The sequence below is a fragment of the Chroicocephalus ridibundus genome, chromosome 3 (assembly GCF_963924245.1).
Source record: "Chroicocephalus ridibundus chromosome 3, bChrRid1.1, whole genome shotgun sequence".
NCBI classification, from domain to species: domain Eukaryota; kingdom Metazoa; phylum Chordata; class Aves; order Charadriiformes; family Laridae; genus Chroicocephalus; species Chroicocephalus ridibundus.
The window spans coordinates 31,637,191-31,651,787 of record NC_086286.1 but is presented as its reverse complement, the minus strand read 5'-3'; the positions used below and the strand labels follow the sequence as shown (position 1 = coordinate 31,651,787).

The following is a 14,597-nucleotide window of genomic DNA, read 5'->3' as shown; positions in this document are numbered from 1 at the left end:
ATCAGTGATGCATTTATTACTTGTTCCTGGTCTATTTTTCCCTCCTACTGTAAAATCACAGCTCAAAGTTACTTTGTCTTTTCTTTTTTTTTTTTGGTTAAAGTTATTTTCTAGAAGTTAGTTTGTCATTTTTAAGTAAATCAAACTGGATTTTCCTGTATTACTTCTCAGTGATTATCTCTCTGCTGAAGGAAACGTTAAATCTAATCTTCTGCTATAAGAGTAAATAGGAAGAGACATTGTCAATTTGAATGTTTTAGAAGGAAATAATTTTGAAATCATGATATAGTATCCTTTTAATATATCCCATTTCTTTAGCTAACAACAAAAAGACTTTTAAAGGGATGCTTAATTCCTTTTAAAGAGATGCTTAAGGCTGTCCTCTTCTCTGTTCTTCTTGTTTTCCCCATGCTCCTGTCGGTCCTGGCTGGCTCTGCTGGCACCCTGCTGTCTCTTACCTGCAGGTCCACAGCCGCTTGGTGCCTCCTTGGTCATAGCTTTCTCCTTAGGGAAACTGCCTAATGACCTCTTGGCATTTCTGGAGAAGACCACTCACTGGAAAGGCCATGCTGCTGATCGTTGTTAGTGGATCAAGTTTTCACTGGCTCGTTTTTGATAAAGTGGTTAGAGTAGGTTGCAGGTTACTGGACTTCTGACATGAGCTGGAGTAATGTTTTCTTGTTGAGACGGGATTTTGAATAAAGGGGTTGTTCTGGTGCTAAGTGAGAAAAAAAAACTGGGTGGCATCTAATTCAGAGCAGATTCTCTTCTGTTTTATGGTCTGTTGGGAATTTCTTCCAGCTTTTAATAAAGTGAAGATACAGATTAAATGTTGATTATAATGGTTTTTGTATATATATTTTAATTAATATGCAATGCAGAAAGTGCAGAATTGATTATTTTTTGGTCAACCATAAATACTAGCATTATGAAGCCAAGCTAATTTGTGTTTAATGTTAGGTTGTGATAAACTAAAATTTGTAATTAGTCCACTGAACTTTGGGGGAGATGCTGTCTTTTGGTCATCTGAAATACCAGTTTTCGCACTCAATACAAGCTGAAGCTTTTAATGATTAAAACAGGTCTCATGTAAAATTTTAATGTAATATGTAGGTATGGTTTAAGTTCGTGTCTACTCCTTATTTATAAAGCATTTGTACATTAGTTTCCATTGGATTTAATGACAACATATAAGTTTGGGGTTTCTTCTTTATTGTGCCACAGTTGATATAATTAAATTGCATAAATCACATGGTGCTTGTGATGATAGTGGTGATGTGAGCCTTTATGAATTTCAGAGGAAGTTCAGACTTAGAGCTTGTGAGATGTGTTTGTTCTGGTTCTCGGGATTTGATTAAACCAAATCCTGGACGTGCCAGTTTGGTATTAGTAATTTTAAACTTTTATTTATATTTTGAAGAAAATGTTTCAACTTCTTGAATTGAATTCTGGACATACCTGTCTTAACTTTAGAAAACAGTTTTCATATATGTAGTTTAGAAGTATTTACATGGCTTTTTAGGATTAGATTCTCCTTCATGCAATTTTAGAAAACGTGCGGGGGGGGAGGGGGCTAAGTGGCAATTAGACCCTTAATATTAAACTCTACATTCATACTTCCTAACATAATTTGAGTCTGAATTAGCTGAACTTTTATTAATGCTTAGACTTGGAAGGCTATCCTTTCTTTGGTGGGAAATATTTAATGTTTGTCCTGCCTTCTTTTGGTGGAAGAGGAGCTTGTAACCCCATCTCTGCAGTGCATGTAAGAGATACTCTCAGCCTCGTAACAGCCTGACCAGTAAAAGCCCTAGAATGGTCCACTGCAGATCTCGGTCATGTTGTTGCCTGTGACGGTGACGATGTGAGTGTGTGAATGTGAGCTTCGTGCTGGCTCGGGGCCACGGCTGAGGGCAGTGATAGTACTGGCCTGTCTACCAGGGGCAGGCTGGGGACAAGGCTTGGCTCTGCCACCTTCTGCACTAGCCAGCAGAGCTGAGCAGGCGCCCGAGGGCAGGAAATGCTCTGCCGTATTAAAGGGTGCTGCATATCCCACCCTGGCATATGTTCTCCATAACCCCCTGTAGGAGTCATCTGCATCAGCCAGAGTGCCCCCGGGCTCTTAGCTGCTGCGCTGCTGTGGAGTCAGATAAACTCTTGTCCTCATCTGGACAATTATTGTTTTAATATTGTGTGTTGCCTCTTCTTCTATAGCCCTGATCTCCAAATTGTTGGGTTTTGGGATTTTTTCTAAGTAACAGCTGTTAGTTATCAACTACAAGAATAGTCTTAACAGTTTAACATCAGACACTTGAAATTAAGTGGGCCTACTCTGTTACTGAGGAATCAGCAGGGCACACATTTCCATTCATTTCATTCGTGAACAACTTCAGTTTTCTTTTCGTATATAGCATTTGAGGAAGCTAGGATTGTTGAGTGAGTTTTCAGTGCTGCACTGCTTGAAAACAGTGTTGACTTCTTAAATCTCCGTTTGTTTCTTGCTGTTCCGGGGCAGATAGATACTTTTCTGAAATGTATACATGGTGCTAAATTTTTAAACTGCTATTAAAAAATTCTGAACCTCAGTTTAATTTTATCAAAACCTCTGTTCTCAGCCACAGAGGATCCAAGTGTTCCTGTTAATATATATTAGGTTTTGGAGTCTCCATTCATGGAAATATTTGAAACCTGACTGGACATAGCCCTGAGCAACCTGCTTTGGTTGACCCTGCTTTGAGCAAGGGTGTTAGACCAGCCGATCTCCACAGATGCCTTTCAACCATCGTGATTCCCTGGCAGCATTCAGCAGTTTCCAAAAGCTGAAAAAATCATTCCAAGACCCTCGTTCTTCATTGCTGGCTTGTCTTGCGAGATCCAGACATAAGAATCTAATGACTGATCCAGAGAAGTAGGTGTGGAGTAGATGCCCATTGCCCACATGATAGGGTAACTGTAGACTCTGCCGGCGTTTGCAGGTGTAGGTTCTAATCATCTGTGCTTTCTCTGTAATGCTCCCCAGAAGATTCTTCAATTGAGTTCCAGTATACGTTTCTTTCTTGCTGCCCAGACATGAACTGGCAGGAAAGCTTTGAATAACTTGCTCTCATTTTGAAGTAACGTGTGATGAGGAGAGAAAACAGAGTTTTGAATGGAGGAAGGAGGAAATCAGTACAGTAGTTTATTCTAGAAACTTTGGGTTTGGGTGGAAGTTGGACTGTTGATGGATTTTTTTTTTTTATTTTTTTTTTTTGGCCTTCCAAGAAAAAATGCATATGAACTTCCTGGTGCAAACTTTATCACCTATTAGAGAAAACAACGTAGTTGTATTTGAAAAGGGCGAGTCAACCATTTTACTTTCGTTAGTGGCTTTGTTTAAAGTCGTGTAACTGTGACCCACAACTCCTCAAATGTTTTTAAGAGACTTTTCCATTATAAAATGTGGTGTCAAAAAGAGGGTTAATGTGGTTAAAAAGATGCATATTCCAAGATTTTTTTTTTCCTGCAAAATATTTGTCATTGGACTCATGAGTAATTACATGTATAAATGTGTTAATGAACCTTTACACTGTTTTAAGATATTTTATTGCTAGAATTGCAGGTGATTAAGTATCTAAGTACTGTGTAACATACCTATAACTGGAGAATCACTTTGAAAATTGTGGTGTAAAAAGTAGGACATAAAAAAATGTAGCTGCATTTTGATGACTTAGATGTAAGGATAACTCTTCAAAAACTAGAAGGACGTCTTATCCTAGGCTTTAGTATTTGGATAACTTAAAAAAAAAACAACTTATTTTTTTTAGTTGACAGGTTTTTTGAGTCTAAAAGTGGTTGGTTAGAAATGAAGCATAAGAAGTTTCAGTCCAGAAGAAATTTTTTCTTTAAAGTGTTTGTAACTGGATGAAAAACATGTTTTAAATGAAGTGGTCTTTCAGCATATGTTTATGCCAGTTCTAGTGATGTTACTCATGGAAAGTCTCCAGTGTGGATCTGTCACAACCTGAGGGAACAAATTATTCCCTTTTAAGAGAAGAGGGAAAACAAATATAGCACTACCTAACCAAACTTTTATTTCACTAATTCTAGATAATTATTTTTGTCAGTTTTATCCCCCTTTTGGTTACAGTCTTACTAAAGGAATTTGTTTTCTGCAAAAACGTGCAATTCATTAATTGCCACATTAATTGTGAGGATTTGGTGGTGGTTTTTGTTTTTACATGAGGTTGATACATGCTTCTCTTTGTAATATAAAATAAGATGGTATCCACTATTTTAAATGGTTAAAGAATAAACAAGAATGATTAGCTCACTTTCATTTGGAGACGTATTTGATGCAGATTAGCATTTCTTACTGTAGATGCCCAACGGTTGCCTATCATATCAGTAAAATAATAATATTTGAAACTATGACAATGAGGAGCACCAGAGAAGACATGAAAGAACCCCAGAGGCCTAAGAAGAGAACAGTGAATAATTTAATAACAAAGCACTCAATCTACTTATGTTTCTCTACAGACACTTGAGTACATCTTCTTTTGTTAGACGCAGATGTAAAGGTAACTGCTTGTTAAGGTAAAGCAAGCTTCACTTCATTGTATTTTAGTTATTTATTTATTTTTTAGTTTTGCATGAAAAACGTTACCTTTTTCTGAAGAATGAGTAACCTACTCTTTTTCTTAACTTCCTTGGGTTTTTTTTTCTGGTCTGTCACTATAATCCTTTTTATATTGTAATGTTACAGTTCCTTCACAAGGGATTAATAGAATTTTCTGGAAGCACTAAACTAGTACCTCAGTTTTACAGCCTTTTTTCCAGTGAAGAAAAACTTTCCTTGATGGACGGAATGGAACACTTCTTGATCAGCGTCAGCTTTGAATAGTCATAAACTAGAGTATAGGAAAATGTCAAAGCAAACTGTTTTTTTCCCTGTGTTAATAAAATGAAAGAAAAAAAAAAACAAAACAAATGAGGACTTTAGAAATTTTAAGAGCACTGTCATGATTAAGTTTGCAGAAATTATTTTTGAGTGACAGCAGCATATAATTTTGATCAGGTCTGCATGAAGCACCGTTTACTTAATGTAACATCTGTCGCGAGTAAACTGCATCTCAAATCTCTGTTAAACTGGAGAATAAACACAGGAGGCGAATGTATCTTCTGTGAACTGAAGCAGACAGCTTTTTTTTTTTTTTAGGTGAATTTCAAATCAAAGTAAAGTAAGAAGAAACAACACGGATAGCAAGATGCGGTCACACTTTTCCGTACTATTTAGTACCTTAAAGAAGTTTTCCTGCCAGCATTCATTCTGATTCCAGAATTCTTAATTTATTTTGAGTTTCTCTATGTGGAAAACCTGGGTACTTCAGAGTTCAGTAAGCTGTGCCAAGAAGTGTCTGTAGGTTAAAAATATTAAATATGATGTCTTCAGATACAGCCTAGATGTGAAGAGGGATGGGGAGGGAACGAACAGAGAGGTGCAGCAGCGGGGGATCTGGGATTCCTTCACAGCACATAGTGAGTCTGTCTCTATCGCCTTGCTCAGCCCTAAGAGAAGCCTTTGCTTATGGATCTGTGCTGAGGAGAGGGTAGCTTGCGAAGGAGACTGACTACTAAGATCAGTGATATTGCAGGACGGGGGAGAAACAGAATAAAGCCTGAGTCAAGCCAAAGCTACAGGTCAGAATTTTGCATGGATCAGGGCTGTGGAGGCTGCATGGCAGCCCTGGCCGGGCTGCCTCCCAACTGCCCAGAGTGAGCATTAAAGAAAATGACAGTTGCTGGAGGTGCCATTCTCCAGAGGCATTTTGCTCCATATGTTGTGGTCTTGTCCGGTTATGCTCCACTCTGGGGACAAAGTCTCCATGAGAGTTAACATGACTCAAAGCTCCAGCCATTGGTATGGCTTAATTAACAGTGTTTTAGCCACAGCAGTTGCTGCATCTGTGTTGCCTATTCTACCAGATAAGAATGATTCCTGAGAGCAATTACAGCAATGGAATAGCATGTTCTTGTTGCCTTTCTAGATAATTTCAAACTGACGGTTTGCATGTGAGACTTCTTGATACAATTTTTATTTTACTAAATCTGCATGCTCTATGAAGTTCACTGACAAGTAAACTGGTTGAGGGGTCTGTATTCACTGGAGAACCTGATGGTCTCTCCTTAATGGATCATCTGTGTCTTAAATGTCCTGCGTCCTACAGGAGAAGGGTGGTGTGGGTAGGACAGTGCGTGCAACAGCGAAATGTTTTAGCTTGAAAATTAGACAGATTTTAGGCAGACATCAGTTTCCCTAGTTATAAACTGTTGGTGATAACACCAAATATAGATGGTATTAGCAAGGTCTAGGTATTGCTTTATAGGCAGGAATCTTTTTTTTAAAAAAGTCTTTATTGGTTCCCTTAGTTCTTGGTACTTTATAATGCTGCAACTTGAATAACTATGCACGAACATGAACTGCTGAGTTCCAGGCTTTTACCCTTTGCCTCTGCTGTTTCTAAAAGCAGCTGGGATGGGTCTTACCTCTTGCAAGATCCTGAGTGGCTGGAGATGGGCTGGTTGAAACACCAGCTTTCCCCATGTGCTCCTGCTGCAGGGGTTTCCGCTTGGCTGAGCTGAGAAGGAGCTGCGGCAGGACAGGGTTGGTGACAGCCTCCTGCTCTGGAACTTACAGCTTCCTTTGGTCAGCTGTGTTTCATGGTGTTGGGTCGGGCTTGTTGGCTTCAGCAAGCTCTGGAGAACTGGGAGGGCTAGGGGCTAAATAAGGCTGCGCATTGAGCTCTGTGGTGTGGAATGGTTTTGCTAGGCTTTTGGGGGAGCAGTAGCATCTTTTTGGACTGTGTCATGTTTTTAATGTATGCATCTAGGCAATTTCATTTCAAGAGTCTCTATAAATCTATGAAAGTGAGTGTTTAACATCACCTATTGTTTCTCTCCTTTTTGAAGCATGACTGTCAACGTTGGTTGTGTTTGTCTCCCTGTGCCCCCCTCCCTGTGGGTGAATGGAGGTTAGGTAAAATCTTGTCAGTGTTTGGCTATATTTTTTTTAGTGTTGTATATACAGTTTGTTCCCCTGAGATCACTGGGATAATTTAGTTGTATAAAACTGAGCGAGTACTGGCAGGATTGGTCTTGAAATTATAAAGTGTATTCCTAAGGCGCATACCTGTTTTCTTGCCTATTATATTTTTAGAAGTGGACTCCATGGTTTTCATTTCCTATGTTAATCCTGAAGCCTTCTTTACTGTCTTTCCTTTCTTCTAATGTGAATTGGCTACACATAAGTAACTTTTAAATGTATTTGAATATATTTAATTATCACTAATTCTGCTTAGAATTACTTTAATGCTATTTCATGCTTTACTGTAATCACATAAAACGTAGGATTTTTTCTTTTTAAACTTGTCCTCTTACATTAAGGTAATATTGTATTCTATAACGCTATCCATATTGCTGCGATTTCTCTTCATGGCAGTGCTGCAACAGGGAGAAGAGCGGTAGCTGGATTCTCTCTCTTAAGTTCCTACTGTACTACAGTGTTTAAAGTAAAAATAAACGACTTAACTGCTTTTTAGTTGGATGGTTAACTTGCAAGTAGATTTTGGACCCGGAGTTCATATTTTAAAGCTCTCTGCAAGAGCAGAAAGGAGCTTCAGCTCTAGCTGCTTTATGAGCAATGACAGGACCTGTTTTCCAAAACTGTCAATGAAAGCGGTGGGGGCAGTCACAGGTGACTGTCACCTTCAGTCTTGAGACATGCCACCCTAGGTCTTTCACTTTTCACTGAATGGGGACATGTATTTCTTCTGGGGATGAATCTGCGGCACCAGTTTTGTTCTGATAACAGCATCTGGCACTAGATTGATTTAACAGGCTATGAGGTTTGCTCTTTTCACATATGCACTTGTACGGCAGCTTCTGTGCAGCTCTGACATGGCCACACGCTACTGTTGTTTTTTCTGCCTCCTAGCACCACGTGTGAAGCTAAGGCTCTTTGACACCTGCCATTTGGACCCTTTTCTTACTGAAAAATGTCATCGTTTTCAGACAAGATGAAGACAGATATCTGATCATTCTTCCCTTTGCAGGGATGTGCTGAGGGCATGGTTCATACGCAGATGAATAAAGGATTCCGGGCTGTAGCTATACAGTTAGTTTTATTAGTTTAGTATAGTAAGTAGTTTTGGATTTAGGGATTCATAGAGTTATATCTAAGGCAGAAGAAATTAAAGCATGGTAACTCATCGTTATATCTTGCAATAACTCGCAAACCTATTCCATTCTGCTGCAAGTAGCAATTCTCTTACTGTTTTAATGGCAGGAAATTTCACATCACTTTTCCTTGGTGAGGGGAATGATGGTAGTTGAGGAATTGAAACCAGAAAATTTTGAACTCTTCTGATTCTGTAATCAGTGAAATGTTTTATGTGGGATATGTTTTCTGCATTCATCCAAATCTGGAAGTTAGTAGAAGTGAGCTGCATTTTCCAAAGTAGTAACTTTTTTTTTAAATGATAAGCTTTTAAATCCTATGCCACAATTGCTTCCCCTGTATACTTGAAACCCATTTTGTGCTAACAAATAGGCAATCAGGTTTCGTGGCTCAGAACATAATTGTCCTTATGTTTGAAATATCTTCTTAATATGTTAGATTACAGGCAAAATACTCTTAGAATGTAAAATGAATATGCAGCCCTCTTTTATAATCCAAAGCAGTGAAAGTCAAAAATGTTGTGCTTTGTTAGCCCTAATATTTCCCAGCTTGCAGGGAAGTGGGTAATACTTGAAGGTAACTATTTCAATAATTGCATTTTTTAATATACTTACTAATTTTTTGGTCTTTGTCATACATTTCTTATGAGATTTGGATGCAGGTCTTTTTAGTTAAACTGCCTTTGATTTCTTGTATTCCTTTTAATTTCTTATAAAACAGCCATTGGAGAGTTCTTGTATTTTGTTGGATGTTAAAAGGCTATTATTTGGTATTTCAAACCATTACATTTTTCTTTTGCGTATTGTAAGCAGAATTTCACTTAACATTTTCTATGGAAACTTGCAGAGTGCGGCTGAGCAACAATACAGGGTCTATATCGGTGCTTATCGCTTGATGTGGGTGTCTGAAGACACTTTGTGGTCTTAACTTTTCGCATGCTTGGGACCTTCTGAGCAGGAGGAACTGTTCTTTAAACTTGTTCTCTCCCCCCCATCTAATTGAATGACATCTCTGTGGGCTTTTCTGTAGTATTTTTGCAAAAGGCGACTGTAACACCTCTTGTCTAATGTGACTGGTTTTGAAAGGTGGATTTCCATATAAGCAAAACTTGTGTGGTATGTAGCGACTAAAAGTTTTGAATGAAGAAATGGAAATTCGATGAAAATTCCATTCCTATCTAACAGTATATTTTGTCATTGTAAAATATATCTCCCGAGTTCTATATGTTGTTAAAATTTAAAGCTAAATCCTTAGATTATTTAAAAGCACAGATGAGTTGTATGGTTTTTGGCTTGATTCTGTTGAATTATGATTGCTTTCTAGTATTATATTTTTCGTGATCCTAACATCTTCGTTTGCCGTACTACTAGCTCACGGGAGCTGGGGGAAAGAGCAGATTTTGAATTTGAGCTCATCTGTCAGAATGAACAGGCTCTTAAAAATCTTCTCAAGCTTTTTATTCTTTGAATACATTATTGAGTATATACCAGAACCTTTTTATCTTGCACTTCCATGACATAAGGAGGAGGAAAAAAAAAAAAAAAAAAAGTAATGGCTTAGCTGTGTCAGAGCCAGGGTCTGTCAAGGCTGGTATCCTATTGTTCCTGTGGCGAAGCGCGTGTGGCTGAATAAATCACAGCGTCTCGCTCAGCCTGCGCTGGCCTGCGGTCTCCTCCCCAGCAGAAGGAGCTGTGCTGTGTATAAGGACCAGAGCGCTCACATAGACGAATGTGAGACCCTGGGAATGGCAGGTAACTTGCCCATGACAGCAAGAAACCTGCAGCTTGCTGTTGGTAATGATGGGGAGTTGGAGTGGCCGTCAAAGTCGCTTCTGCCATGGGCGGTGTCCTGCTTGACAGGAGAGGAAAGAATGAGACACAAGTCAAAATGCAATAAAGGGATTATTGCTGTTTCATATGAAACAGCTTTCAACCTCCCTTAGGTAGTTTTCATTAGTCACCAAAAATGGGTATGTAGGGAGATGTATAAGACCAGATGCAGACATACTATTTCTCTAGTACTTGCATAGCTCTCAACCACTTTTGGTTTTAGGCTCTTCTGGAGCTAGTTGGGACTCCTGTGTTTTCAGTATGGATTTCTCTTTCGTGGAATAGCCCAGTCTTCTTTTGAGCCTGTACTTAATTAAGTCTCCCTGGTCTCTCCTCAATTTGTTTTTAATCACTAAATCTATCAACATAATTAAAGCTTGTAGCATTCCAATAGAGCTTCTAAATGTAACATTCTTTTCTAGCAAATATTTTTGTCATTTAATTTCATTTTATTTTTCTGTCCTGGGTAATTCTTAAGCCACTTATTTTATTAAGTAACACTGAATAATCCTCTGACCCTTCTGTACTTCTGCCCTTTGTGGGTGTCTCTAGCTTTTTTTGCCACAAGCTTATGAAGAATATATTTATCAGTTAATATGTAAAAAGTTGGGTTAGAGGAGTTCACCACAATTACTAAATTTTGATTGGGAAGGGAGTTATACTTTGGCAGATCATAATTTTATGAACAAATTCGAAAATCTGGGCCCACTTTGAGGTTGACATACCCTTTGCTTTTAGAATGACCGCAATTTTCATCCAAGTATTAACACTGTTCTCTTCTTTGTGCTTGTATTGTTTCTTAAAATGTTATTTTAAAGGCTTCAAGTTATAAATCAGGGGTTTGGAGATTGTAGGAACAGTGAGTTATGTAAAGTTGGATAAAGTTACTTTTTCTCTCTCTGTAGGTTATTAATCCAGTGTTGCATTTGATTGTGGGGAATTGACTTAAATGTAATAAAATAGTCTGAAATGTTGGTAAGGTTCGTGAAAATGTCAGGAAGCTGCATCTATCTTTAACCTAGAAGCCTCCAGCCTGATATATCTTTTTCATTATATGTACATTAGGCTTTTACAAATAGTTTTGAAAAGGTTTTCAGTGAAAACTTAATATGGAAGAACCTTGTAAGTTTTAAAAAATGTGCCATTATATGCACGTACATGAAGTAGTAACATATTCAAACAACTGTTGATAACTCTAGCTTGTTAAATATAATCTTAAGTATTATGCATTTTTGTAGGTATGCAATAGCTTTAAATTAAAAAAAAAAAGTATTCTGAGATTATTTTTTAACCTTTTACAAGAAAGGCCTAAGGCTTTTTTTGTGTAAAAATTAAGAGGCTGAAAATCTGAATGTTTTGAACAGGTCTTCAACTTATCTTTTCATACTGAATATATGATGGTTATCTAAGTTGAATAAGAAAATAACTTGTTCTAGTAAATGTTGAAAGGCTCCTTAAAGCATTTAGAATACAGCCGATGTGGTCTCTAGCATAAAGCTAAGGGCCCACCAGGTGGTGCTGGTGGAATATATTTAATGTTGGTTTAAGAGTACTTAAAATGTGTCTTGACAAATGTGGATGAGGCCGGTGCACTATACGAAAACTTACTTTCTATGCAACAACCCTGTTTGTACAATTAAAAAGAGTAAATTGAAATATTATGTAGAGCCTTTGTGGTTTGGGCGCTTTTAATTTTAAAAAGTTGAATATAGACGCTGAGGAAAAATACTTGTCTGTAAGATGGTTGATGTGGCAAGCAGGAAGTATGGGGGCATGTTCCCAGATTCTTTACCTGCTTTTTTGTTAATTCAGAGGGCAGTTTATGAAACTTGTCCATTCGTGTATGATAAGCATATCATATCATGACCACTTGCTTATTTACCTAGTACATATGATTTTAAATGGCAAAGTAAATTTTTAATAATGTTGTTTTAACTGGTAAGATTGTGGTCAGTGCAAGAATCTTTCCTCTTAAGAAATGCACAGAAATAAGGACCTCATTTTATGAGGGTTAGGGGAGTCTAGTTTCCTGTTTTAATGCATTACGTGGCTTAAGTCAAAGTAGAAACAAATTCTAGTTCTGAATGTATACAGATTTTTAGATACAGGTTTTACCAACACTTATGAGGGCTTTCTTTTGACTCTTGAAATTTGTATCCTTTAAAAAAAGGGGGAGGGAGGAGGTTGGACTGCAGTAGTTTGGAGTAAATTTCTATCGCCTGCTGATTTGAGCAGATTTGGTTTTGTCTTCATGTGCCCTGACATAAAATACGTACACTCTTTGAAAGCATGATGCAGAGCATTTTACAGTATTAAATTAGCATAAATTATCCTATATAGGATAAGTCCTTTTTAAAGAGGAGTATTAGAATGAAGAAAAAAAAAAAAAACATGCCAGAAAAACTTCTAGTGTCTCTAAACCAAAGTAACTATCTCCTATCTAGTCAAAAAGCAAAATCCAGAACAACTGCAAACAAAAATCTCCAAACCTATTCTGCTTGTGATCTTGTTGTGACCAAGCTAAGTGTTTTATATCATATGTGCCAGTGTCACATTAGTAACCACCTCACTGTAGCTAAAAACAAACTAAATAAAACCACATGACAGCCACTAATAGGTCTGTAAAAGTTGGGTTGACTATGGTTGAACGAACCAGAGGATGGTTTCCTTTGGAGTTTGTGGCCCTGTGCATTTGCTCTGGGTAACAAATTTATTTACCGTCTGGGTTTTACTGTTTTAGGTGCAATGGTATGGGGTTCTGCGTGAGCGGAAATTCTTCCCCTCCTTTTCCAAGTCTGCTACACTAAATACTTCACAGAATAACTGCATGTGTATACAAAACCATCTTAGAATGGATGTCAAATATCCAGTGTATGCTGCTTCTGAAAGTGCTTTTTATATCTTGTTTTCCTGCTTGAAAAAATTTTTTACTTGACTTCTCCCCCCCTCTTTCTCCACCCGGTGTATAAATGTTCGTGTACTTGAGGAAAGGAAATGTGCTCTTTTCAAATGTTTCTTCCTTCCATCCTGAGTTTAATTTTATTTACTCATTTTAGCAAGGAGTTTTTGTGCTACCTACCTTAAAATTTGGCACAAGTCACTACCATAGAATGATAGTATTACTGCATTCTTCTCGCATCTCAAAACTGTGAGGGTAGCATTAATGAGAATCATTAGGTTAAGTGTTAAATGTTAAAATTCCCATCCGTGCCACTTTATTTTTTTCACTGCACAAAATACTGGGAGGGATCGAGCAATAAGCTGCGTCCAGTAACACAGTTTATATAGTTTAGCACTGTAAAAATGCACACAAAACATTTTTTTATCAAGCTGTAACATCAATGTATTGAATTTAGAAATTGCATGAGAGGTTAACTTTTGGATCCATTTGAATACAAAACGATTGAAGAGCAATTAGTTAAAAGCTGTTAGAAGTATGTGCTAACGTGTGTGGTTTTTTGGAAGCGATTTCCAAAAAGGGTGCGCTTGCCAGATTCTGCCTTTATAGGGTGTGAACAGGTTAAGAAATACATTCTGCTGCATTGTTCTTTAAACTACCCTTTTGTCAGAAAAATCAGTTTGAGGAGGCTTCTGTCAACATCTGTGTTTTTCAGCAGTTAGGTTTTTGTGATATGGTCATATTTCCAAACTTGTTTTGCTGGTGACCCTCAGTTATTAACTGTCATGGGACTGTTTTCTGAATGCCATTTAGAGTGAAGGAATGCCCATAATAATGACTTTTTTTTTTTTTATAAAAAGATCATGTAAATAGTTTCATTTTCATTTGCCTTGTTCAGGCTGTTGACCAACTGGTCTGAGCAATTTTTCTCTCGTGTAAACTGATTGTTTGAATAGGGCTGGAGTTATGCTATACAGAAGAGGACTGGATTTTATCCTCTGTATTTATTAAAAGATCCAATTTGTCTGTAATATTGAAATGTTCTTTTGAGTTTCTAGTAACTATAAAATCTGATTTGTATGTACAGCGCTCACCAAATTCCATTTTGATTGAATAGATTATGGTAATTTATATATTAAAAAAAACCAAACATGTAAAAACAACAGTAAGAAAAACATATCTTTTATATCTGCATTTTACTCTATTTACTGTTAACATGCTTGGAACACCGAACGGGAATGTGTTTTATCACTGAGCTATTCTCCAGCTTTTTCTGAAGGGAGGGGCTTCTAGTTATCAGTTTCTTTATTTAAAAGTGTGACCTACTAAATAGTCTTAAGAGGAAAATTTATAGTCTAATTTTAAAACAGTAGAAAGCAAAGTTATGATTTTTATTGAAAGGTCTGGACTGTGGTTTCTGTCCTTACGGTGAAGATAAGGTTATTCTAAGAGCAGAATAGTAAAAGTAAAAATAGTTCTGAAACGGATAGTATTCCTCTCCAGTGCAGTAGCTGTATGGTGCCTTAATTATCAGTCTGAAATTCAAGTTCTGTTGAAGTTATTTGAAGAAATATACTGTTTGTTGATTCAGTGGTGTCAAAATTTCACAGCTGAAAATAAACTTACACTGTGAATAGTTGATTGCTGTTTTCTCTTG

At 37.3% G+C, this 14,597-nt stretch overlaps 1 protein-coding gene across 5 annotated transcripts in view; it reads left to right on the top strand.

Moving 5' to 3' along the window:
- The window catches only part of SRBD1 (S1 RNA binding domain 1), a 132,741-nt gene that overhangs the window by 49,366 nt on the left and 68,778 nt on the right, over positions 1 to 14,597 (top strand). The gene's annotated exons all lie outside the window — the stretch shown is intronic.